A 27,926-nucleotide genomic window follows, 5' to 3' on the forward strand; every position below is an offset into this window, starting at 1 on the left:
GCCGGTAATGTGCCAATTCGGCCGGGTCTAACGTTGTTTTTTCAAGAGGGGACGGACCACCGCCTCTTTAAGCGCTGATGGAAAATGCCCCTCCAATAGGGATCTATTTATGATATCCTGTATAGGATATCTCAGCTCCCTCTGGCAGGTCTTAATAAGCCAGGAGGGGCACGGGTCCAATTTGCAAGTTGTTGGGCATGCAGATAGGAGGATCCTGTCAACTTCTTCCAGGCTGAGAGCACTGAAGCCATCCAGAACATGATCCGAAGACAGGCACGGAGCCTCAGGTTCGCTGACTGTATCTAATATGGCAGGGAAGTCGGAGTGGAGCGATGCAATTTTATCTGCAAAGAAATTCGCAAAAGCCTCACAGCCAATTTCCAATTCATTAGAATTTGGTCTGCCCTGTGGCAGTGTTGTAAGAGTCCGAATTATGTTGAACAATTGTGCCGGGCGCGAAGTTGCAGACGCAATCTCGGCCGCAAAGTATGTTTTCTTTGCGGCCTTGACTGCCACCTCATAGGACTTCATAGACTCTCTATAAGATGTTCGAGTCGCTTCGTCTCGAGTACGCTGCCATTGCCTCTCTAGTCATCTGAGTCCCCGTTTCAAACGCCGCAACTCCCGGTTATACCAGGGTGTCGGCTTTGAACGAGGGCGCAGAGGACGCCTAGGGGCGATCTCATCGATGGCTCCGGAGAGCCTATCGTTCCAAGACTCCACCAGGTCATCAAGGGAATCGCCAGGGGGCCAGGGATCCCGCAGAGCCGTCAGGAACCGTTCTGGGTCCATCAGGCTCCGCGGGCGAGCTAAAATGAGCTCGCCGCCTAAACGGGCTTGGGGTGGGACGTCCACACGAGCCTTGAGGGCATAGTGATCCGACTATGGCACTGCTATAGAAGCAAGATCGTTCACTAAAACTCCTGCCGCGAAGACCAAGTCTAACATGTGCCCCGCCTGGTGAGTGGGCGTTGTAACTACTTGGGAGAGTCCTAGTGTCGCCATGGAAGACACTAGGTCCATCGCCTGATTGGAGGTCACGTCATCGGCATGAACATTGAAGTCACCCAGGATCAGAAGCCTCGGGTGCTCCAATGCCCATCCTGCTGCGGCCTCCATCAGGGATAGTAAGGTGCTGGCCGGTGCATTAGGCGGTCGGTACACCAGCCAGATCGCCAACCCCTCCCCAACGTCCCACGCCAGACCGGCACATTCAATGCCCTTGATCTCCGGGGCCGGGAGGGCCCAGAAGGAGAAAGCCTCTCGTATGAACAGTGCCACCCCTCCCCCCCACCCGCTAGTCCATGACTGGTGAAAGACCGAGTATCCTGGGGGAGCCGTCTGGGAGAGAGCTACGGTCTCCCCATCGCACACCCAGGTCTTGGTCACGCATGCCAGATCCATGTTCTGCTCAAGCAGAAATTCCCGAAGGGTGGAGGTCTTATTGTTAATGGACCTGGCATTACATAACACCAGTGACGGAGGCGAGTAATTTCGCCTTGCCCACTACCTGTCACCATCGGGATGGGATGCAGGCTGGAAGGTGGTCGAGCACTGTCTTGTCTCAATCCCCTCCCCTTACATTTCTGCCTGTTCCCACTGTCAAACCTTCCCCTCGCCAGGAGTACCGGAATGTTGTGCCCTTAAGAACTGCACCTACTGTAAAAAGTCTGGGTATGATCCTGGATGTCTTCTTAGAGGCCCAGATTACTGATGTTGCCAGACTGGTGATTTTTCAATTGCACCAGGGCAGGCAACTGGTTCCTTACTCTCCCTGATTTAGCCACTGTAATGCATTCAATGCTCACCTCCAGTCTGCTGATCTGGAAACTCCAACTGGTACAGAATGCAACACTGTGGGTTCTTACTGGGATGCCATGCACCTGTGCTATGTGAGCTGCACTGGCTTCTGGTGGGGTGCTGGATTAGATTCAAAGTCATGTTATTGATCTTTAAGGCCCTTAACAGTCCGGGACCTACATACCTTTGGGACTGCCTCTTGTGGTATATCCCCAGAAGAGCATTATGCTTGAAGGATCAGAACATACTGATCCTTCATACATGCAACCCAGTGTTGCATTCTGTACCGGTTGGAGTTTCCAGATCAGCAGACTGGAGGTGAGCATTGAATGCATTACAGTTTTCACCTCGAGAGGTGCCTGTCCTGGTTGAACTCTCTGCCAAACAACATCTACACCCTGTGGGATGTGCTAAAGTTTTGCCGGGCAAGCAAGGCAGAGATGTCCTACCAGGCATTCAGTTGAAGACAGCAGCAGTCCTATCTTGGCAGTTTGACCTCCCTGCCCTTTCCCCCATAAGATAGCAGTGCTGTTGGGGTTTTAGTTTTATTTGCTATCTTATAGCAGGGGTGGTCAACGGTAGCTCTCCAGATGTTTTTTTGCCTACAACTCCCATCAGCCTCAGCCAACATGGGCAATGGCTGGGGCTGATGGGAATTGTAGGCAAAAAATATCTGGAGAGCTACCATTGGCCACCCCTTATAGGATCATGCTGTACATCACCCTGATCCTGATTCCACTGGGGAGGAAGGTTGATAAATTCAATAAATAATAACAATTCTACCCCTTAATTTAACTTTCTGACTGCAAATAAAATTACTCCTCCAAGTTTCATTACGAGTAAAATCCAATGATGTGGCATGAGACTACATAAATTTGCCTCAAGTGAAGAGAACATGGAGGACAAGTTAAAACTTGTTAATGAGATCTCTGGAGAAAGGGACCTTTGCATATAGTGATCGTTTTGCTGTATGAATAGCCTAGCATGATCGTAAAATAGAAAGGACATATTATGAACATTTCTCAGAATCCTTGTAGCTGCCCTGTCTCAAGACTGCACAAGCAAAACATGAGCTGGAAACCTCATCACCACTCTTGCAAGTGCAGGTTCAGAATGAAGTTTGGGAGAAAAGAAGGTGGAAGCAAATTATAAGTTACTCTTCATGCTACCCCTGTAACCAAAGTTAGAGCTAGAGGCAGATCTAGGGTGGGCTATTACCAATAGTAAGGGCTATGGAGCCCAAAAACTAATACAACATAAAAAGAATTCTACCTTGGGGGCTAAAAAGCTAAATGTGTGTTATTTATCCATACTTCTAAATTTTCCTCTAGAATACACAAACCTCCCCCTCAACTGTCCTGAGAACAACAACAATATTGGAATTTAGTCCCCAAGCTTTGCCCTCTTTAAGGGTGTAGAAGCACCTTGCTGTAATAAAAGCCTGGGGGGGGGGGGAGGGAACAAAGCAGCCAGATCTGATTCATTCAGGCAATTGGCATTTAATTTAACACTATCCAGTCCCCAAGCTTTTGTAAAACCCACATTAAAAGAAGAATTGTGTGTGCATATTGGTGGAATCTTCAGTATACTTACTAAGAGAATGTCAACAGAAATAAACTGCCCAGCACAAGTAATCCTTGTCCCAGCTGTAGCATTTAGAACATTTAAATTGATTGCTTCCATTATTTTGAGATTCTTAATATCTCTAACCCTGCAATGTTCCCGGAGGCCACTGGTAGTTGAATGATGGATAAAAGGTATTAAGAACATAAGAGAAGCCATGTTGGATCAGGCCAATGGCCCATCCAGTCCAACACTCTGTGTCACACAGTGGCCAAAAAAACCCGTGCCATCAGGAGGTTCACAAGTGGGGCTAGAAGCCCTTCCACTTTGCACCCCCCCCCCAGCACCAAGAATACAGAGCATCACTGCCCCAGACAGTTCCAATAATATGCTGTGACTGCCACTGATGGACCTCTGCTCCATATTTTTTTCCAATCCCCTCTTGAAGCTGGCTATGCTTGTAGCCACCACCACCTCCTGTGGCAGTGAATTCCACATGTTAATCACCCTTTGGGTGAAGAAGTACTTCCTTTTATCCATTCTAACCTGACTGCTCAGCAATTTCATTGAATGCCCATGAGTTCTTGTATTGTGAGAAAGGGAGAAAAGGACTTCTTTCTCTACTTTCTCCATCCCATGCATTATCTTGTAAACCTCTATCATGTCACCCTGCAGTCAACATTTCTCCAAGCTAAAGAGCCCCAAGCGTTTTAACCTTTCTTCATAGGGAAAGTGTTCCAAACCTTTAATCATTCCAGTTGCCCTTTTCTGCACTTTTTCCAATGCTATAATATCGTTTTTGAGGTGCGGTGACCAGAATTGTACACAGTATTCCAAATGAGACCGCACCATCGATTTATACAGGGGCATTATGATACTGGCTGACTTATTTTCAATTCCCTTCCTAATAATTCCCAGCATGGTGTTGGCCTTCTTTATTGCAAACACACACTGTCTTGACATTTTCAGTGAGTTCTCTACCATGACCCCAAGATCTCTCTCTTGGTCAGTCTCTGCCAGTTCACACCCCCATCAACTTGTATCTGTAGCTGGGATTCTTGGCCCCAATGTGCATTACTTTGCACTTGGCCACATTGAACCTCACCTGCCACGTTGACGCCCATAATTCCAGTCACTATGTTGTAAGTAATTGTAAATTAGATTAGGATGTCAAAAACACTCATTCTTATTTAAAATCTTATTTAAAAAATCTTTATCAAGGTCAGCTTTCTCCTGCTGGGCTACCCCTCTGGACCTTGGGAAGTAAAGATCCAAGACCCCAGTCTGCCTCTCCTCCCTGAGTCATCTGGCTTGTGGCATGCGAGTTGTGCTCTTGGGTGGGAGGAAGGTGGCCTTTGCCTGGGGTGGTTGAGCTGGGAGTCCTCCCACAACCCAAACATCTGGCTTAAACCAGAAGGGCCAATATTCACCTCACCTCAAAACACAGCCTACCTCATTGAGCAACATCCAGCTGATGGCATATGAACATATGAAGCTGCCTTATACTGAATCAGACCCTTGGTCCATCAAAGTCAGTATTGTCTACTCAGACTGGCAGCGGCTCTCCAGGGTCTCAAGCTGAGGTTTTTCACACCTATTTGCCTGGACCCTTTTTGGGAGATGCCAGGGATTGAACCTGGGACCTTCTGCTTACCATAACATGGTGTTCTGTTCACACTGAGCAGAGGGGCTTAGCTACTGGGCTTCTCAGCTGAGAACTCACACCTTCCCCCATGAACACCTCTCTCTGACTGGATTTGTATTTGGCACTTACTCAGGGCTCTGAGTAATCTGCCCTTCGGCTTAAATCAAGCAGAGGGGCTTAGCTGCTGCATTCCTCAGCTGACAACCCACAATCCCCCTCAATGGGATTTTTGAAAAAAAAAACCCTTCTAAGAATTTGTGCCCCCCCCCCTCAGAATTGGCATGTCTGGCCTCTCACCCACATATGTGTCCTCACAATTTCCCTCCTCCCAAAATTGGTGCTTCTAGCCTCCACCATCAATGCACACCTCCTCTGATGCCTTTGCATCCCCATCAGAATTGTTGCTCTGTCAATGCACACCTCCTCCTATGCCATTGCCTCCCCTCAATACTTGTCATTTCCAGCTTCCCACTCCAATGCATGTAACCTGTTACATTTCTTTGAGGGGGTGAACAAACATGTGGACAAAGGAGACCCGATAGATATTGTTTACCGTGACTTCCAGAAAGCTTTTGATAAAGTTCCTCATCAAAGGCTCCTTAGAAAGCTCGAGAGTCATGGAGTAAAAGGACAGGTCCTCTTGTGGATCAAAAACTGGCTAATTAATAGGAGGCAGAGAGTGAGTATAAATGGGCAGTCTTCACAGTGGAGGATGGTAAGCAGTGGGGTGCCGCAGGGCTCAGTACTGGGTCCCATGCTCTTTAACTTGTTCATAAATGATTTGGAGTTGAGAGTAAGCAGTGAAGTGGCCAAGTTTGCAGATGACACTAAATTGTTCAGGGTGGTGAGAACCAGAGAGGATTGTGAGGCACTCCAAAGGGATCTTTTGAGGCTGGGTGAGTGGGCGTCAACGTGGCAGATGAGGTTCAATGTGGCCAAGTGCAAAGTAATGCACATTGGGGCCAAGAATCCCAGCTATAAATGCAAGTTGATGGGGTGTGAACTGACAGAGACTGACCAAGAGAGAGATCTTGGAGTTGTGGTAGATAACTCACTGAAAATGTCAAGACAGTGTGCGATTGCAATAACGAAAGGCCAACACCATGCTGGGAATTATTAGGAAGGGAATTGAAAACAAATCAGCCAGTATCATCATGGGAGGGACGGTGGCTCAGTGGTAGAGCATCTGCTTGGGAAGCAGAAGGTCCCAGGTTCAATCCCTGGCATCTCCAAAAAAGGGTCCAGGCAAATAGGTGAGAAAAACCTCAGTTTGATACCCTGGAGAGCCACTGCCAGTCTGAGAAGACAATACTGACTTTGATGGACCAAGGGTCTAATTCAGTATAAGGCAGCTTCATATGTTCATAGCTTCATATGTTCATCATAATGCCCCTACTGTTAAAAGGCTGTTTTTTTTTCCAGCCTCCCCTCACCCACCCACCCCATTGGGAAGATGGATTCTGGTTTTGGCTGCTCTCAGCCAGAGCTGTGTTTCCACAATAAAAGGAAACACAATAAAAGGGCCACCCTGCCACACTCCCCCTCAATGGGATTTGTGAACACCTACTCCTTAATATTTGTATCCCCCTCAAATATTATCACTTCCTGACTCCCCTTTTCCACATCTGCCTCCTCATGATTTTTGTCACTGGGGAGGTTGCAGCATTTTCCCAAACTGTGAATGGAAATGGGGCCTAAGGACTGGAAAGGTCAGAGGCACAGCTGCTTTCTGGCATTGGACTGGGAGAAGCCACAGAGAAGTGTATAGGAGGGTAAAAATGTGAGTCCTCAGCCAAGGCACCCAGTAACTATGACCCTCTGCTTGGCATAAGAAGAAAGACAGAGTGGCTCAGAACCCTGAGGTCTATCTAACATAAAAATCCTACCAGGGGAGAGATGTTCACAATCATAAGTGAATATATAAAATGTGGGTCCTCAGCAAAGGCACCCAGTAGCTTCCCTTGCTCCTGATTGTGACAGGGTGGCTCAGAGCTGTGCATCCACCTACTACCTAAACCCTACCAGCAGAGAAGTGTTCACAATCAGGAGGGGTGGGACAGTATAAAATATAGGTCCTCAGCAGAGGTACCTAGTAGATAAGCCCCTCTGCTCAGTGTGAACAGAGAGTCAGGGTAGCTCAGAGCCCTTAGTTCACTTAACACCCAAACCGCACCAGGAGAGAAGTGTTAACCATCAGAAATAAATTTTGAATATGCTATGCTTTTAACAAGTTTCCTGCCTCTCTGTCTAACTGCCGACAGCCAGCAGAAGAGAACGTACAGAGCTGAGAGGTGTGTGTATTATTCTGATCCCATAGAGCAGAATGGGAACTCTATTATTGACAGCCAGCAGTACTAGTCCCCTGTTGGTGTTTCCAAGGCTGGAGAATCCCATCCTTCCTCATTACTTTCAAGTGGGGTAGACATTTTGATTCAGCAGAGGCAGTCTGTCTGGAAAGGTATCCATTCATCAGCTGCCACCAAGCATCATGAACTGCAGGGAAGTTCATGCTAGTTGACCTGCAATAAAACATTGGTTTGTGAATAACACCAGCCAAAATTCATCACCAAAATGAGCCACATTTTGAGATCCACATTTTGGTTTGTGAGCCAGCTTGTGCTCATCCCTACCCTTGATTACCATTGTTCACAGTTTAAACCTTGCATTTACCTAATCTAAGATTTCATCACTCTTTTCACGGATTGAACTGAAGGCAACACTTGTATTCAGCAGAGCCAGGCCAGGAAGTTTCCAAGTGTGCCAAGGCTGAATCGGAGTACTCTGCTTCTCCTTTAATGGAGAGTGGGAGCAAATGAGATGGAGATCGGTGCTCGTTATCACCCAATGAGCCACATTTTGAGATCCAACTATCTGACTTCCATAATAGGACTAACCCCAGAGACAACAGCCTAATGCACAGTGTGTCACGGGCTGAGGCCGGGTCAGGCAAAGTCCAGGGGCAGTCCAATGTCTGTAGCTGGTGAGCAAAGAGGGTCCAAGGCGCCAAAACCAAATCACAGTCCAGGTATCGCAGGTCAGAGGTTCAGAAGCCGAAGTCAGGGGGTCCAGAAGTCAAAGCCAAAGTCAGGGAGTCCAGAAGCCAAAGTCAAAAGCCGAAGTGGATGCTAGAACGTCAGGTAAGTGACTAGTTGCTTCCACAAAGCCTCCTCCCAAAGCCCACAGCAATATAGCCCTCTGCTGGCTGTTGCCCATTTGGGCTAATTGCTGGCTCAGAGACGCAGCCAGGATCCTGCTGAGACTCAAGCATCCTCACTCCAGAAGGGCCAGAATCCTTTCAAAACTCAGGGCTCAGGGAGCGTCTTGCTCGTGAGCGTGCCGCCCTCCTCCGATCCCTGAGGTCCTGACGAAGGTGGTCACGTACACGAGCCACCCGAGAGGGTGAGGCAGGGGGGCTTGGATCTTCTCCAGCAGGAGGCAGGGGCACTGGTGCAGGTGGCAGGGGCAGTTTCTTCTGCAGGCTCAGCTTCTTCTGCAGGGTCCCCAGCACCCATGACACAGTGAAAAATTCCTTCAGCAAGGGATATCATATCTTAAGCCATCTTATAAAAATCAAATCACTTTACAGAGCCAGTTTGCTGTAGTGGTTAAGTATGCGGACTCTTATCTGGGCGAACTGGGTTTGATTCCCCACTTCTCCACTTGCACCTGCTGGAATGGCCTTGGGTCAGCCATTGCTCTGGCAGAGGTTGTCCTTGAAAGGGCATCTGCTATGAGAGCCCTCTCAGCCCCACCCACCTCACAGGGTGTCTGTTGTGGGGGAGGAAGATAAAGGAGATTGTGAGCCGCTCCAAGACTCTGAGATTCAGAGTGGATGGCGGGATATAAATCCAATATCTTCTTCTTCTACATTTATGTTTTTTAATTCTAACAGATATGTATGATTATCAAAGAGCAATATAAAATACATTTGGTCAATGTACTGTAATGTTCTTCCCTCCACAGCACTTCATGATGTGGACATGGCATTGTTTTTAATTATCAATTGAGACCTTTTAATATCTTGTCCTTATTTGACCCACTGGAAATCTTCCTGGCCAGGCTCTGCTGAATGCAAAAGCCCTTATTTGCATGTATCTGATTCAGTTTATGATTTGTTTCTGCATGTGTTTGATCTTTTTCATTCCTCAATAAACAATTTTAAACCTGGGGGGGGGGGATCAAGGTTGGTTTACCAAAAACTGCCTATTACATATGTCCAAGACAACAACATCATTATCTTCCCATATAGCAACACCACAGTTACAGGCAAGAATGAGGTGATAGTTGCCACAGGTCTTCTGATGAACTTGTACCTCAAATGCATGGCTAAGGCTCTTGGAGAACAAAAGTTCCTATGATTTAGTTATTCTAATGCCTAAGCAATCATCAAGAAACAACATAAAGGCAGGATTTAAAGGTGTGCCTTGCTGTGTTGGTTGCTCATTTTTACTCTTAACAACAAGACTCCTTAATTAGACTATTGTAGAGGCTGGCCTCAGAGGGGAAAGAAAATAAACACTTGGTGAGGAAACACTTTTTCATCAACATAAGTCTACAAATACCACTGGTGTTATTAGCTGAAAGTGCAAAAGAATTCAAGAGAGAAGCTCAGAGCTGTGTAGGAACGGCTGCTATGGCAACAGGCATGGATAAAAAGGATAAACATTTGATAAAAGCAAATGGGAAAATATCTTTGCCTCCAGGCCTTAATAAATATGTTGTCGTTGTAACTGGATGCTTTACAGTGTGGTATTCTTCAAAGTAAAATCAGGGCTCAAATAACTTCTGTGACTAATCACCCACTTTTACAAGGTTGACTATAGCCAGGTGAACATCTCATATGAAAAATTAGGACTCTGCCAAAATCCTGTTAAAGTAATTTTTTTTTTCTCCCATATAACACCTTTGCTATAAACATACGTTTTACTGTTAAGTAGTATTTGCAGTTGGCACATAGTGGTGTGCTGAACAATTTGGCATTCTTACTCTTATCTGCTACAAACTGAAGTTCTCTATTCCTGAGTTCACAGTCAAGCTGATTTCCATACATCTTTCATATGCTTACAGCCCATTGTCTGGCATGCTAGTTGTTGCAGACATTTACTTTCAGCCATAAAATGCATTTGCTGAGGTGCTGACACCATACACAAAACTCACAGCAGTTTGGCTTTTGACCTTTCCCAGTATTTGCATAATCCATAAAGAAGCATCTTGTTTCCAGATAAGGCTGCGATATGAACCTTAGTCATAATTCCCTGGAAACCTCATAAATGGGTTTTACCTCTGATAAGGAGCAGTGTTAATTGCCTAATTTATGAATTGACATGCTGCTGCTTATGATGGTATAAAATAATATATATACTGATCAGTCAACCTAACATGGGTGGCCTAGGCTAGCCTAAACTTGTCAGAACTTTAAAGCTAAGCAAGATCAGCCCTGTTTAGTACTTGGATGGGAGACCAGCACTGCTGTGCAGGGGAAGGCAATGGCAAACCACCTCTGTTCCTCCCTTGCCTTGAGAATCCTATGTTGCCATCATAAGTTGGCTGCAACTTGAGAACACTTTACACACACAATGGGTACTTTCACATGGTGACTGTTCACAAGTGGATTTTGCTATTCTTACGTAGTAAAAATCCAGTTGCAAAGTGTGTTATTTAGTGTGTATGAATGCACCCAATGATCAGTCAATAAAAAAGTATAAGTCCAATCAAGAGTAGACGACTGACTCTTGCAGAATATAATGTGTTTTGCTTTTTTAAAAGTAAATTCCAAATACATCTGCTATCTATTTCTATGACTAATTTGGGCTTTCTGAACAGAATTGGGGGTTTCTTTATAGTTTTGAGATTTGATTCTCCTTTAGAGTATGTGCTAAAAGATAAAAAAAAAAGAATCCTAGTTAATCAAACAGAACAAAATTATTATAATGAAATCACACAACTTCATGGAGGGACTGACTGCCATCAAATATAATGATATGTGGATCAATCAGAGAGCAATAGCTCTCTGTTAGGAGGTCTTGAACTGTGATGAAGCTAACAAACACTGTGATGAGATAGGTAACAAACACTATCTCTTGAACAGAGCTCAATTGTTACTCATTTTTACTAATTAAAAACCCTGAGTGGCTCAGAAATCATAGTATGTCTTCTACTGGTCCAGAATGTTGAGACAGCTAGACTAAGTTTGGTGACAGATTGGTGACAAAGCTACAAGAACATTCTATAGATCCTTTGAGTGTCAAGTCTGCTCATAACTTTGGTCAAACCTGCACCCAATCACTGGTTCAGGAGAAAAGCATCCTGGGTAAAGCCATACTGTATTCCATTGCTGCTAGCTTGAACTCTCCTCACCCCCCTCCTTTCCTTTGTTATGTAGTATTGCTTTGAAATGGGAATATGTGAACAGTTTTATCTGTGCCTTCTCAGGCTTGGCACCAGGGGAGGTTGGAGCCAAGAGACGCTCAAGGCCAAAACAGGCCTGAGAAAGAAATTGTAACATCAATGTGTGAATGTGTCCTGCGTAGTACCCCTCCCTCAAGAATCCCTTTGAAGTATACCTTATATGCGTGCATTCTACTGTATGATCTTTAGTCTTTCAATCTTACTGTAGTCATGATATCAATAAACTAGATACTTTGTTTCAACGAAGACTCATTATTAAATCTGCCGACTTGACATTGAGGTGGCATTGAAGGCAGCAAAGAAATCATTTTATGCTGCCTCCATCATCTGTGTTAGCTTTCACCCAGTACAATTATTTTGGGTAATTAGGTCTCTAACATCTTTTTCTGAGGGAACCCAAAAGGTTAGTAATTTGGAAATTAGCTGTGAGGCTCTTGCAAGCTTTTTTTTGTGGATAAAATCTCATTGCTCCACCAGGACCTGCTGGACAATATTGATACAGTAAGAGAACTGGAGGCCCTTGGTAATCTATAGGTCCAACATTGGATCAATTCAGCCTATTCTCTGGGATGATGTCAATAAGATCCTGGGTGTCATGAAGCTAACCACTTGCCTCCTGAACCCATATCCATCATGGCTGGTTAAAGCCAGCAGAGATGGAATACGGACCCTCCCCCCAATAGACATTATAAATCTGTCCTTGAGTTCAGGGGTATTTTCAGGGAGTTTAAAGGAAGCAATGGTACAACCTCTCTTAATGGAATCATCACTGGATCCTATGAATCTGGCTAGTTACCACCCAGTATCGAACCTTCATTTCCTGGACAATATAGTTGAGATAGTGGCAGCACAACAGTTCCAGGGTTTCCTGGAGGACACGTCAATACTGGACCTATTCCAATCCAGTTTCTGCCCTGGTCATGAGATAGATTGGAGACAGCATTAGTTGCCCTCACAGACAATTTTCATAGACATCTGGATCTAGGCAGATCACTGCTGCTGTTGTTACTCAACCTCTTGGCAGTATTTGAGATGGTTGACTTATGATTTGGCTCCAGCTTGGTGGAATACACTCCCAAGTGAGATCTGGGCCCTGTGGGACTTGGTACAGTTCTTCAGGGCCTGTAAAATGGAAATGTACTGCCAAGCATATCAGTGAGGCCAAGAGAATCCCCACTGATACCGATTATCGTGTCTCTTCCTTCCCCTTTTCTTCTCCTCTGGGACAATGTCACAGTGTTACTATATGCAATCTGATAAACTGAAAATGTCTGGAATTTTTAAACTGGTATGCTTTAATTATGTTATGATTTGTTTATTGTGTGTTGTGATTTGCTCTGATCCCCATGATAGTGGGGGGGGGGGGGTGGAGAATATAAATCACATACATACATACATACATACACACATACTAGTGGAGGAGCAGTACTCTGTTTGCCTCCCAGACAGAAGGAAGAGACGGACATAAGGGTTTGGGTAACTAAAAGGCCACTTTCTTTCTTTATTACATTAACACAAGGGCTATAACATAACAGGCAGCACGGCAGGGCCAGGGGATGAAATACCCCTCCCCTGCTGCATAACGGGCGAGCCACCCTGCCCCTAGGTATACATGGCTCGTACCCGGGTGGCCTAGCAAAGGTTATGCCTTGGAGTTCCAACCCCCAGCCACACAGCTAATGGGAAAATCAATCCATGCAAACCCAAGGCAGTCCGCTTCATCACTCAACTGTCCCGCACGGTCCAGGAATGATTTAGGAAGACCCCGTGCCCCAAAACTGGGGTGCTACAGGTGCTCACCGAGCTGCATAACAAAAGTTTAGGTCAAAATCCAGCCACCGCGAGGCCAAGCCTCTGCTTAGGCAGCTGCGCCGACTAAACTCCCAACACTTCCTTAAGCCCAAGTTTCAAGTCCTCTAAAAAGGCATCATTACCCTTGTCCGAAAGATGTATTTATTTATATTTATTTATTTATATTAAGATTTATACCCCGCCCTTCTCACCTAGGTGTCTCAGGGCGGCTTACAACACAATAATTAAAACAATTTCAGTTTAAACAACTAAAATACCATTAAACCATAATTTAGTAAAAACAAGATAGAGTAAAAACCGGCGGCCTATAGATACATTTTTTCATCCAGGATATTTTACATTGTCAGTTAATATCATAGGCCTGCCGGAAGAGGACTGTCTTACAGGCCCTGCGGAATTGCCCTAGATCCCACAGGGCCCGCACCTCTTCCGGCAGCTGGTTCCACCAATAAGGTGCCGTTATTGAGTAGGCCCGGTCCCTGGTGGATTTTAGGCGGGCCTCCTTTGGCCCGGGGACTACCAACAGGTTTTGTGAACCTGAACGTAGTACTCTCTGGGGAACGTGTGGGAAGAGACGGTCCCTAAGGTAGGCAGGTCCTAGGCCATATAGGGCTTTAAAGGTCATAACCAACACTTTGTACCGGACTCGGAATATTACTGGCAGCCAGTGCAGACCCTGGAGCCCTGGTCGAATGTGCTCCCATCTTGGGAGCCCTAATAACAGCCGGGCAGCAGCGTTCTGCACCAACTGCAGTTTCCGGGTTCGGCACAGGGGTAGCCCCATGTAGAGGGCATTACAGTAGTCCAGCCTCGAGGTGACCGTAGCATGAATCACTGTTGCCAGGTCGTCACGTTCCAGGAAGAGGGCCAACTGCCTCGCCCGCCTAAGATGAAAAAAAGCGGACTTGGCAGTGGCTGCTATCTGAGCCTCCATCGTCAATGAAGGCTCCAACAGCACCCCCAGGCTCTTAACCCTGCCCGACGCTGTTAATGGAGCGCCGTCAAAAACTGGCAGGGGGAGTTCCCTTCCCGGGCCGCAGCGGCCTAAGCAAAGGACCTCTGTCTTCGCCGGGTTCAGCTTCAGCCCACTCAGCCTAAGCCACCTAGCCACTGCCTGTAACGCCCGGTCCAGATTTTCTGGGGCGCAGGCGGGCCGGCCGTCCATAAGCAGATAGAGCTGGGTGTCATCAGCATACTGATGGCAACCCAGCCCATACCCTCGGGCCATCTGGGCAAGGGGGCGCATATAGATGTTAAATAACATCGGGGAAAGCACCGCCCCTTGAGGCACCCCGCACTCAAGCGTGCATCTCCAGGACAGTTCCTCCCCAATCGCCACCCTTTGTCCCCGACCGTCAAGGAAAGAGGAAAGCCATTGCAAGGCCAACCCCTGAATCCCTGCGTCGGCAAGGCGGCACGCCAGGAGCCGATGGTCGACCATATCGAACGCTGCCGATAGGTCCAACAACATCAGCACCGCCGAGCCGCCTTGATCCAGATGTCGCCGAAGGTCATCCACCAGGGCGACCAGCACCGCCTCCGTCCCGTGGCCCGGGCGAAAACCAGACTGGTAGGGGTCGAGGACAGAAGCATCCTCCAGGAAGCTCTGTAGCTGCAACGCCGCTGCCCTCTCTATAAGTTTGCCCAAAAAGGGCAAATTCGATACCGGCCGGTAGTGTGCCAATTCGGTCGGATCTAACGTTGTTTTCTTCAGGAGGGGACGGACCACCGCCTCTTTGAGCGCCGATGGAAAATGTCCCTCCAATAGGGATCTATTTATTATATCCCGTATAGGATATCTTAGCTCCCTCTGGCAGGTCTTAATAAGCCAGGAGGGGCATGGGTCCAATTTACAAGTTGTTGGGCGTGCAGATATTTATTTATTTATTTATTTATATTAAGATTTATACCCCGCCCTTCTCACCTAGGTGTCTCAGGGCGGCTTACAACACAATAATTAAAACAATTTCAGTTTAAACAATTAAAATACCATTAAACCATAATTTAGTAAAAACAAGATAGAGTAAAAACCGGCGGCCTATAGATACATTTTTCATCCAGGATATTTTGCATTGTCAGTTAATATCATAGGCCTGCCGGAAGAGGACTGTCTTACAGGCCCTGCGGAATTGCCCTAGATCCCGCAGGGCCCGCACCTCTTCCGGCAGTTGGTTCCACCAATAAGGTGCCGTTATTGAGTAGGCCCGATCCCTGGTGGATTTTAGGCGGGCCTCCTTTGGCCCGGGGACTACCAACAGGTTTTGTGAACCTGAACGTAGTACTCTCTGGGGAACGTGTGGGAAGAGACGGTCCCTAAGGTAGGCAGGTCCTAGGCCATATAGGGCTTTAAAGGTCATAACCAACACCTTGTACCGGACTCGGAATATTACTGGCAGCCAGTGCAGACCCTGGAGCCCCGGTCGAATGTGCTCCCATCTTGGGAGCCCTAATAACAGCCGGGCAGCAGCGTTCTGCACCAACTGCAGTTTCCGGGTTCGGCACAGGGGTAGCCCCATGTAGAGGGCATTACAGTAGTCCAGCCTCGAGGTGACCGTAGCATGAATCACTGTTGCCAGGTTGTCACGTTCCAGGAAGGGGGCCAACTGCCTCGCCCGCCTAAGATGAAAAAAAGCGGACTTGGCAGTGGCTGCTATCTGAGCCTCCATCGTCAATGAAGGCTCCAACAGCACCCCCAGGCTCTTAACCCTGCCCGACGCTGTTAATGGAGCGCCGTCAAAAACTGGCAGGGGGAGTTCCCTTCCCGGGCCGCAGCGACCTAAGCAAAGGACCTCTGTCTTCGCCGGGTTCAGTTTCAGCCCACTCAGCCTAAGCCACCTAGCCACTGCCTGTAACGCCCGGTCCAGATTTTCTGGGGCGCAGGCGGGCCGGCCGTCCATAAGCAGATAGAGCTGGGTGTCATCAGCATACTGATGGCAACCCAGCCCATACCCTCGGGCCATCTGGGCAAGGGGGCGCATATAGGAGGATCCTGTCAACTTCTTCCAGGCTGAGCGCGCCGAAGCCGTCCAGGACACAATCCGAAGACAGGCACGGAGCCTCAGGTTCGCTAACTGTATCTAATGTGGCAGGGAAGTCGGAACGGAGCGATGCGATTTTATCCGCAAAAAAATTTGCAAAAGCCTCACAGCCAATTTCCAATTCATTAAAATTTGGTCTGCCCTGTGGCAGCGTTGTAAGAGTCCGAATTGTATTGAACAGTTGTGCCGGGCGCGAAATTGCGGACGCAATCTCTGCCGCAAAGTAAGTTTTCTTTGCGGCCTTGACTGCCACCTCATAGGACTTCATAACCTCTCTATAAGATGTACGCCATTGCTCCTGTATAAATCCTCGCAATCAACCCAGATCCCAGGGTGAGGAAGAAAGTGGCCCCAAACCCCCTCAAGGGCTCTTTTGAGTTCTAAATTGGCTTTGTGGCGAGCTTTCTCAATCGCCCGTGGGTCCCAAGCCACACACCATACCCGGCATGGGATCATGGCCGACCACACTATCAAAGCCTGTGGCCAACGCTTCTTGATGACTCTAAAGTCATCTTTGGCCTGCAACACAAGGGCTTTTCCCTTGAGCAGGCCTAAGTCATTACCACCCAGATGTATCACCACATGTGGCGGCAACATGTGCACATCTTTGAACAAGAGGGGCAACAGGCCCAACTAATGGAGACCCTGCCGTCAATGGTGGCCCACTTGCTGAGCCCCAGCTGTGACCTGGCCAAAGTCCTCCTGGCCCGATGGGCAGCACAAAACACGAAGCTGTGTCCGCATATGAGGACGTGTCATCTCTTTCCACGGAACACAGCACCAGAGAATTAAAGGGCTGGAACACTTTGCCTATGAAGAAAGGTTGAAACGCTTGGGACTCTTTAGCTTGGAGAAACGTCGACTGCCGGGTGACATGATAGAGGTTTACAAGATAATGCATGGTATGGAGAAAGTAGAGAAAGAAGTACTTTTCTCCCTTTCTCACAATACAAGAACTCGTGGGCATTCGATGAAATTGCTGAACAGACAGGTTAAAACGGATAAAAGGAAGTACTTCTTCACCCAAAGGGTGATTAACATGTGGAATTCACTGCCACAGGAGGTGGTGGCAGCCACAAGCATAGCCACCTTCAAGAGGGGTTTAGATAAAAATATGGAGCAGAGGTCCATCAGTGCCTATTAGCCACAGTGTGTGTGTATATATAAATTTTTTTGCCACTGTGTGACACAGTGTTGGACTGGAGGGGCCATTGGCCTGATCCAACATGGCTTCTCTTATGTTCTTATGAGAAAAGAAGAAACGATGAATAACATAGCCCCCTAATAACATGATGCCAATTACTGCAGTGCAAGAGGGCGAACATAGCCCTTATAGGCTGAGGAATGCCACCTACCAAGCTTATGAATGGAAGGTGGGGAGTACCCCAGGGCAGCAGCCATAGATGCTGCTCCAATGTGGAAGGAATGGGTACCGAACTTAACTCCCGACAGGCTCAGCATACCAAGGGCCTTACATGTCACTGTCCAAAACTGATGTTTCGTCAGGGGACTGCAGTCCCCGTGATGGAACACAGGCTGGCACCAAAACCACGAGCAACCATGTATTGTGTTAAAGCTGCTACAGGACAGATCTCGACATCAGAATAGTATCCTCCCGTTGCAGTGATTGGTCTTGGAACGACGAATTGTAACATATACAGATCCGCCAGCCAGACGAATGTCTTGGGCCATCAAGGGCCTCCCTGAAATGTTCCATTTGGACTGAGCCACCAGCTCACTCACCTGGAGAGCCCCGAAGAATGCCATGAGAGAGGTGGCGTGAAAGAGCAGCGTTTCATACTCCAACATGCAAACCTGGCCCCAGACCGATCATAAACCCCTAAGAACTGCAGGGGAAATCAGTTGCCTAGGATCACGCCTGGGCCCAACTTCTCTAGACCAACCTTCCAACATTTTCTTAATGTGGAAGTCACCAGTATTCTCCTGGAAACCCAAAGCCTTACTAGCGAAGGCCAATGCAGACAGCCGGCCCCGAATAGATCAAACTGCTAATCCCCTGCGCCTTAAAGATACACTATAGTGGAGTAATTGCTCCACCGGAAGGGGCCATCCCCTTTGGTAACCAACTTTGCTCCTAAAACTTTCAAACTGGCATATTGTGCTGTTGTATGATTTTCTGGTACTAGGAGCAATGGCAAGACTTATTGCTCTGCTGGCCTCGACCCGCCAATCATCCATATCCCAGGGGGCATCACTGTCAGAAGAAGATCTGCGTCTGGGGCCAGCTGGCAAAACCTCTGCATCTGTTTGTGTGAGAGAGCGTCAGCCACCCCATTAGCCACCCCAAGCACATGCCTGGTGAAAAATAAAATATTAAACCTCAGGCAACAGAGAGTGAAGGCCCGCACCAGCCTGATCACCCTGGGAACTGATAACATGCACCACGGCTAAGTTGTCGCACCAAAAGTGGACTGTGTGGTCCGCCAACTCATTCCCCCACAACCAAATGGCTACCAAGATTGGGAAGAATTCCAAGGAAGTAAAACCTCTGTTCCACCCCGCATCTACCCATTCCTGGGGCCATTCCTCTGCGCACCAGTGTCCGCAAAAGTAGACACCAAACCCAAGGGACCCCGCTGCATCTGATGTAATTTGCACCTCAGCTTCCAGCTGTAACTCAGCCCTCCAAAAGGAGACACCATTAAAGAAGGTTAAAAACTCCTTCCATAGTAAAAGGTCCTCCCGCATGCTGCGTGAAATCCTGATTCAGTGATGCGGCTGGCATAATCCACCCATTGCATCACACAACCTCCTCAAAAAGGGGCGACCAGGAGCTACCACCTTACACACAAAATTTAAGTGACCCACCTACTGCTGCAGCTCCCTCAAGGTCACCTTTCACTGCAGCAAAAACTGAGCAACCATTTTCTACAGACCTAGAATTTTGTCCCTTCAGAGGCGTGAAGTTTGTTGGAATGAATCAAGTCAATCGCTGGGTAGGGCCCTCCATCTTCTCATGGGCTAGAGGAACGCCCAGCTCTGCTGACTGCGCTGCAAAGGCCGCCATCAAATGAGCACACTGGCCGGAGCCTAAGGGGCCCGCAAACAGGAGTCATCCAGATAATGCACCACATTGCTCAAATGAGCCCGGCGGTGCACCACCCATTCTAAAAAGGAGCTAAAGCACTCGAAGGCCGCACAAGAAATGGAGCACCCCATGGGCAGGGCCCTGTTGATATAAAACCACCCTTCAAAATGAAAACCAAGCAATTCAAAATCCAAAGGGTGAACTGGTAGGAGGCGAAAGACAGACTTTATGTCACACTGTGCCAACTCAGCCCCTATCCCACAATGCCTTACCATCTGCACTGCTTGGTCAAAAGCTGTGTACCGCACAGTACACAAATTTTCTGGTATGGCGTCATTCACAGATTCCTCATGGGGGTAAGATAAATGATGAATCAATCTGAACTCATCTGTGGCCTTTTTAGGCACCAGGCCCAATGGGGAGACCCTCAAGGTACTCACAGAGGGTGCGGAAAATGGGCCAATCACCCTACCCTTGGCTAATTCCTTCCCAATCTTCTGATGAACTATGTGCTCCATCCCTACAACCGACTTCAAATTATTGGCCATAAACGGCTTTTTGGGGCCTTGAAAAGGAATTCTAAACCGAAACTTAAAACCATTTAACAAATAAAGCTGGTCTTCATCCCTTGGATAATCATGGAGCCATGCCTCAAGCACTGTCGCCCTTATTGGGCTGGGACCCTTTACCAAATGACTTATCTGCGTTGCCCGGGCCCTGCTTGCGCTGTCCCTACCTGAATCTACCCCTGGAACAATTTGTGAAGGAATGAGACCCCCCCCCCGCAAAGTGGGCACTCATGTTTGTATGGGCAGTTCTTTTTACCACACACCCCCTGGGACCCAAACTCCCAACAAAGCAGGCGAGGTTGAACCACCTGCCCCGCACTGCTGCGGGCACCAGAAGCAGTGGCTGTGTGCTGACCAACATGTCCACTGTCTGACCTATCACCCAGGTTAGGTCATGCTGGAGACATAACCTGCAGCTACAGCTGTGGCTGAATCTGATCCCATTGAAAGGCCAGGTTGGAGCCAGAGACGCTCAAGGCCAAAGCGGGCCTGAGAACGAAGTTGTAACATCAATGTGTGAATGTGCCCTGCATAATGCCCCTCCCTGAAGAATCCCTTTGAAGTGGCCTTGAGCGTCTCTGGCTCCAACCTCCCCCAGTGCCAGGCCTGAGAAGGCTTAGATAAAACGTTCACATATTCCCATTTCAAAGCAATACTACATAACAAAGATTATATGATTGCATTTTACTGTATGATTTTTAGTCTTTCAATCTCACCGTAGTCGAGAGCCACAGTATCAATAAACTAGTTATTTTGTTTCAACAACGACTCGTTATTGAATCTGCCGACTTGACACATATAGGCATCACTTCAGGCAAAGTGTAAACATAGCTATATCTCCAATTAGTTTCACAAAACAATCACACCTCCAGGATACCATCTGAAGCAGGTCTGAGCCCTTGGAGAGGGAGAGCTCTGGATACTATCTACTTACAAAACAATATCAATTAAAGCATTAAACAAGGGCTATCATCTTCCAAAGAATAGGTGAAGATTGACATTTGAAATATTTGCAGCCTAATTCTATGTAGCAGTAAATCCTATTGAATTTAATGAGACTTTCCTCTGAAATAATATTGTAGCCCTATTCTATTAATTGCCTTTGAATGAAAAGCTATTGATATTTGTGGTTTCTGTTTATGCTGCTGTTATTGTATGTTTTTATCATTCACATTCACATGTTCTTGATCAACTGTAATCTTTTTAAACATTTCTGTTCTGAACACAAACGTTAATAAAAAACTCTAATAATGAAAACTAAGGTTTAATGACATGATTTTTAATTATCTATGCTATGAAAACTCTCAAGAGATATAGTTAACTGTCCATTGGCATATAATTCTGCCATAGTGGCTCACTTTCTTGAACAGGTTCAGCTCTGATGTATTCAACAGAGTTTCCATCCTCTTTAAAATCATTCACAGCTCTTATGGTGAGTTATGTTCTGGTAGAGCCGCCCTCCTTGGAGGTCACAGGGTTCAATCCACCTGACACTTTGAAACAGCTATGTTTGGGATCCTCCTTGCCAAGTTATCTAAAATGAACAGAAACACATGGATTGATTCATCATTCTGTTGCGAGGTTAACAATGTTTTTTTTTTCTTTTTAATGAAATTAAGTCAGATGAGTTACCATACGAGATAACAACTGCTGATACCCCAAAAGTCGCAAATGAGAGTTTCAAAATTCAAACACAAGGATTGTGCTGAAAAATGCAAATGCAGTACAGACCAAATATGAAACTCAGTATTGCCTATCTACCCCTCCATCCATCCTATCTGCTCCTGAATTCTGCACTTACCTTCAGACTTATCCTGAGAGCTTTCTAAAGTCTTGCTTACCTCTCTGCTCTCAGGTACTGCTACAACCCTGCCCACGGCATTTCTCTTGCAGCTCCACAACATTATGGAGTGCAACCATAAGCTTTAAGTATTTTTTAAATCTGTTTTGACTCACAGCCCAGCTGCTTGCTTGCCTTTATAAATCCTTGAACAGTATTACAAGGTGGAGACCTCCTATTCTCAGTCCATTTTTAGATTCATTATAGTGATTTCAGGACGTCAGCAAACACGCTTGATCAAATGCTCACTGACATAAGACTCTTTCCAGAATCCCTGCTACTCAGCTGCAAAGTAATTTTACAGATGTCATCTTGGCCCAGACAGGTAATAGGGATGGTACTTAGGATTGTCAAAATATGCTCCTTGCCATCCTCGGCATTTTGTAAGAACTTTGGCACAAACTGGAAATAAAGACAGGTGATCAGTCTTACGCAGCATTCATATGAAACCATTTGATGGCAAAGGGCCTCTGTTTAGAGCTGACCCAATGTTTGGGTGCTGCATCAAAATTTGCATTTCCCAAGCTATATATTTGAAATGACAAACAAAGATTTTAATGAATGGAAAATTAACAGAAGCAATTCCAGTTCAAACAGGAATTCGATGTTAGCCATATCTGTCCCAGGGATGCAGGTGGAACTAGTCAATAGTGCCAGTTCACAGTCCAGAGTACAGTCCAGAGGTCAATAACCAGTTCAGCATCAGACAGAATGCAGGGGTCATCCAGGAAGGCAGAGTCCAGTCAGTCCAAGGTCATTTAACAGCAAGGTTCGAGCATGTACAAGAAGCAGATTCAGGAGTCAGTCTGTAAGTCGCAGGTTGCAAGGCAGGGTCCAGTGTGGTCATGGAGTTCTCAGGGTTGTGATACATTGCTTCCACAATCTGCAGAGCTCCTGGTCTGATTTATATCGGTATCTCTTAACAAGCCTTACAGCCATCTGTTTAGGAGTGCTTCTATAGCTACTCAGAACTGTTGTCAGCAAGCAGCTGGCCCCAGGCCTCTGCCTTCACCATTCAGCAGGTGGGGGTGAGTCTGGTGGACTGATCTCATGCAGCTGTGGTTCATCAGCTACTTCTGAGCTAGGTGTGTGGGGGAAGGGGCTCAGGGTCAGCTGCTGGCAATGAATCTTGAGGATCCTGCAGCTCTAGATTGTTAACCTCAGCTGGTTCAGGGCAGGCTGCACATGGCTCCCCAACACATTAGGAGTCTTCAGCCATGCTGGACTCAGGCTGGCCCACAGCAAGATCAGACAAGATACAAGGATCAAAGGAATAAAAGTGGAAAATACAGAATTAAAAATGAAAAGCTATGCAGATGATGTGGTTATAACAGTTTCAGATCAGCAAAATCATCACAGTACGTAATGGAACGTATTGAAGAATTTGGATCCTTTCCAGGATATAAAGAAAACAGAAAGAAGGGATATATGAGAAAGAATACTGAATACCAATCAATTTATCTGGAATGCAAGAAACCAATAAGTTTTAAAATACTTCAAGATGAGAACAAGAGAGGAGGGCTAGCAGTTCCAAATATAAAATTATATTACCAAGTGGCAAGTCTGGTCTGGATTGTAGATGGGATCAGAAACAATGGCATCAGGTAGGCCAGGCTCTGGTCTATCATACAAAATTTTTCAATAGTTTTTCAGTGGCATGCTGAAGCCTTGGCAAAAGACAGAGATGTCGTTTATTTTAGGTAAAGCTAAAACTAAACAAGTTAATTCAGCTTAGGCCAGCTCCAATAGCTCTGTTCTTCTTCCTTAAGTATATTCCCTCCATTCTTATATAGTTCCATTACTCTAGATAGAGGAATGGAGAGGGGACAGAATTATTGCCTAAATGGTGAGATGTTTGCATCTATTTCTGATTGCCTTCCCAGGAAATGTGTGTTCAAATCAGCCATTTGAAAATGGTTCATACATTGTCTCTTCCATTTTTATCTTCCCTCCTCTTTTTCATTGTGATGAAGGCAAGTTAACAAGAGGTGGCGTGTTGTCATTGAAAGATAAAGTGGAATTGCTATTTTGGTGGTTGGCTGAGATTTCTGCTTGGCCCTAAAACTCTCTACCAAATTAGCTCCAATAATTGCTTATTAACTGAAGCAGAGGGCTGACCCTCCCCTGAAAAAGGAGAGGCAGCAGCCTGGGCCAACGCAAGCCACAGTGTCCCTGCCACTCAATCGCAGCCCATTCACTGAGCCCAAGCTGCGACCCAATCGATATCTGGTGGGCTGCCCAGAACACCACGCTGTGACCAGTAATAAGGACTCGCCTTCTCCCAAGCTGTGCCACAGCACCTGGAAGGATAAACAGTCAGAACAAATAACAACATGCTCAATGGGGCAACTAATCAACAGGCCCCCCCATCAGGAGTCACCCAAGGGGCAGACATAGGAATGATGCCACCCGCTGAATAGCAGGGCCTGGGTAACCCATTACAGCAGCAGTGGATGCGGCACCAATACGGAAGAAATGGGTGCCAAACTTGACACCACCTAGCCCCAACCTCTCCAGTGCCCTAGAAGTAACAGCCCAAAACTGATATTTGGCAAGAGGGGAACTGTCAATATGGCAGAGCAAGGCTCCCGGAGCCTCCCCCCTTGCTGAAACATACTGTCAGAGGACATGGACAGAGCACAAATCCACTTGGTCATATGGGCCCAAGGTGGTAACAGTGCCAATGCACTTCTGTTCAGTCTTGGAGTGCCTGATATTCAAAGAGACCTGCTTACCCATGAACTTAAGGTCACTTAACAGCAAAGCCCTCCCGGACTGGTCGTTACGTGACAAAATGACCAGCTTGCTAACTTGAAGGGCCCCCCAAAAAGCTGTAAGAGATGCCACATGAAGTAACAGTGCCTCAAAGCTGGAAGCGCACACTTCAGGCCAAACATGGTGCAGCCCTTTAAGAACTGCTGGAGAAATGGGTTGCCTGATCAACCATAGGGCCTTGTTCCTGCCTCCACCCTCTGTCCACCCCTCCAGCATTTTTCAAATAAAAAAAACACCCATGTTGTCCTGGAAACCCTGAGCCTTACTAATGAAGGCTAGGGCCGCTAGCTGTGCCCGAATGGACTTGACTTGTAGGCCCTTACCTTTCGACAGCATGGAATTCTGCATCAAATGAGATACCAGGATGGCTCTTGGGTAATTTTGCCTGCTCTAGAAAATTGCGAAATTGTGTGGCCACCCGGTCCTACGCCCAACTGGTACTAGGGGCCAGGGCTAACTGAATTGCCCTGTCAGCCTCGGCGCGCCAAGCTGCCACAACTCTGGGGGCATCCTCACCAGCTGTGGGTTGGTCTCTGGTGTGAGCTGATGGAACCTCTCCATCTGTTGACGAGATACAGCATCCGCCACTCCGTTACTCACTCCCAGAACTTGTTTTGCCAGGAAGAGTAAATTTAAGCGCAACCACTGCAGCGTAAATGCCCGCACCAAGTTCATTACTGGCTCAGATCTGGATGAAAGGGTATTAATCATGTGCACAACAGCCATGTTGTCGCACCAAAAGTGAACAGGATGATTTGCAAGCTCCTCACCCCATAGCTGTACAGCCATGACTATGGGAAAGAACTCCAAAAAGGCCAAGTTCCAGCAAAGGTCACTTGGCCAACCAGGCCACTCCTGCATGCACCAGTGTCCGTGGAAGTATACTCCAAACCCTATTGATCCAGTCGCATCCAAGGTGACCTGAAGGTCCGCCTCAATAATCAGGTCATCACACCAAAAGGAGATATCATTGAACGAAGCCAAAAACTGCTCCCAGACCTCCAGGTCACCATGCATGCCCCTGGCCAGACATATTCTATGGTGAGGAAGCCTAAGCCCACCCATAGCATTGCATATACACCAGAAAAATGCCTGGCCAGTGGCCACCACCTTGCAAGCAAAGTTAAGGTGCCCCACGATTTGCTGCAGCTCCAGCAGGGAAATCTTTCTCCTGGATTTCAACACCGCCAATCTGGTTCTGAGGTCCTGAACCTTCTGTACCGGCAGCCATGAAGTCTGCTGTACGGTATCTAACTTGATGCCCAAAAAAGTTAAGATGGAGGAGAAGCCCTCTGTCTTTTCATGGGTCAAGGGAACTCCAAGTTCACCAGCCCGACAAAGGCTTCCAAAATACAGGCACATTGCCCCATCCCAACCAGGCCAGCAAACAAAAACTCAAGGTAATGCACTGTGTCCGCCTGATTCCTGAGGGCCCACTCCAAAAAGGTGCTAAAACGCTTGAAGGCGGAACACAAAACGGAGCATCCCATCGGGAGGCCATGTAAAACTTGTCCTTGAACGCAAACCCCAACAATTCGTAATTGTTGGGATGTACTGGAAGAAAGCGAAATGCCAACTTTATGTCGCACTTTGCCATCTCTGCACCAATTTTACACCTCTGTATCACCCTGAATGCTTGGTCAAAGGAAGTGTGTCGTACAGTGCACAGGTAGTCAGGAATGGCATCATTAACAGAGGCCCCTCGAGGGTATGAAAAGTGGTGAATTAGTCGAAATTCCCCTGCTGCCTTTTTAGGCACCACACCTAAAGGGGATACCCATAAATTTAAAACTGGCAGGGCTGCGAAAGGGCCAAGAACCCTGCCCTCCACACATTCTTTCTTAATCTTCTCCTTCACTCTGTTTTCCATACCTAACACTGAATGCAAGTTGGCCGCCATAACAGAGCCCTTCGGTCCCTGAAAGGGAATCCGAAAACCCATGGTGAAACCCTCCAACAAATATGCCCTATCTGCCTCCTTAGGGTACCCAGAGAGAATTATTCCATTGACTTCAGTGGATTTAGAAGGGGTATCTTAAGAGCACACTTAGAGTATACATACTTATCTGAAAGTAAGTACCTTTTTAAATAGTTGAAGTCACTTCTGAGTAGTCATGATTAGGCTTCATATATACATTTTGTTTCAAGGACTTTGAGGTATCCAGTATTTTTAACCAGGTCTATAAATACCATCACATTTTACTGTTCTGTATCCTAACTCAAACAACAGCATGGGAATGAGAACACCAGAAATCATTTGTACTCCTTCTGAACTGTATAACATTGTCCTAGCTTTCCTGTGGGGTGTTGAACTCATTTGCTAGGAGAGCTGGATCTGACACAAATGAAATGGCATTGGAAGCTAATTCCTCCACCCCCATACAGGGTCTACTCTAGGCGTTAATTTAAGAGCCATATAGAATAAACATCAGATGTTTGAGAGCCACAAGACATGATTGTCAGATGTTTCAGAGGAGGGAGGGAGGGAGGGAGGGAGGGAGGGAGGAAGGAAGGAAGGAAGGAAGGAAGGAAGGAAGGAAGGAAGGAAGGAAGGAAGGAAGGAAGGAAGGAAGGAAGGAAGGAAGGAAGGAAGGAAGGCAAATATATGAGGAGGAGGGAGGGAGGTGGAAAGAAAGGAACTTTAACTTTAAATGCATTCTCCAAGCCAGCTGACAGGGTGGTGGGGGCTTTGAGAGCCACATGTGGCTCCAGGGCCACAGTTTGGCCACCCCTCATTTACTCAGGTTGGCAATGGCACTTCAGTGTAATATCCCCCTTCAGCTGTGGGTTCCCAGGTTAGATTATTCACTAGGTCAGGTCCATTCAGCAAAGACAAGTTGGCTCAAAGCATCAACCCTTTATTTGCAAGGACACAACCTCAGGAAGCATAAGCTTCAGTTGGCTATAGGAATTCTGAAAGTGAAACTGATCTCCACTCCACTGAAACATATTTCAGCACAAAGTTGCAAGGAAAACGTGGAATGGATTTTCTGTTAAGGTCTCTGGGCCCTATCTATCTGGGCACAGAGACCTTAATGGAAAATCCATTTGTTTTCCTTGCAGCTTTGCTTCCTGATGCAGCTGGCAAAGACAAGGCAGAAAAAGCAGGGAACTGTCAGCCTTGGAGCTTCAAAGGGTGAGGACAGGAGGGGGAAGGGGAAGAAAAAAACCTGCAGGGCCTGATTAAAGCCCTGTGGGCTGGACATTTGACACCCCTGTCCTATAATATTATGGCCGAGGACCTGCCTACCTTAGGGACCGTCTCTCCCCATATGTGCCCCAGAGAGTACTGAGAACAGGTGCACAAAATCGGTTGACAATCCCTGGGCCGAAGGAGGCCAAACTGAAGAGTACGCGAGAAAGGGCCTTTTTAATCGCAGCTCCACACTGGTGGAACCAACTACCGGATAAAGTGCGGGCCCTGCGG

Source organism: Heteronotia binoei, chromosome 16 (assembly GCF_032191835.1).
Source record: "Heteronotia binoei isolate CCM8104 ecotype False Entrance Well chromosome 16, APGP_CSIRO_Hbin_v1, whole genome shotgun sequence".
NCBI classification, from domain to species: Eukaryota; Metazoa; Chordata; class Lepidosauria; order Squamata; family Gekkonidae; genus Heteronotia; species Heteronotia binoei.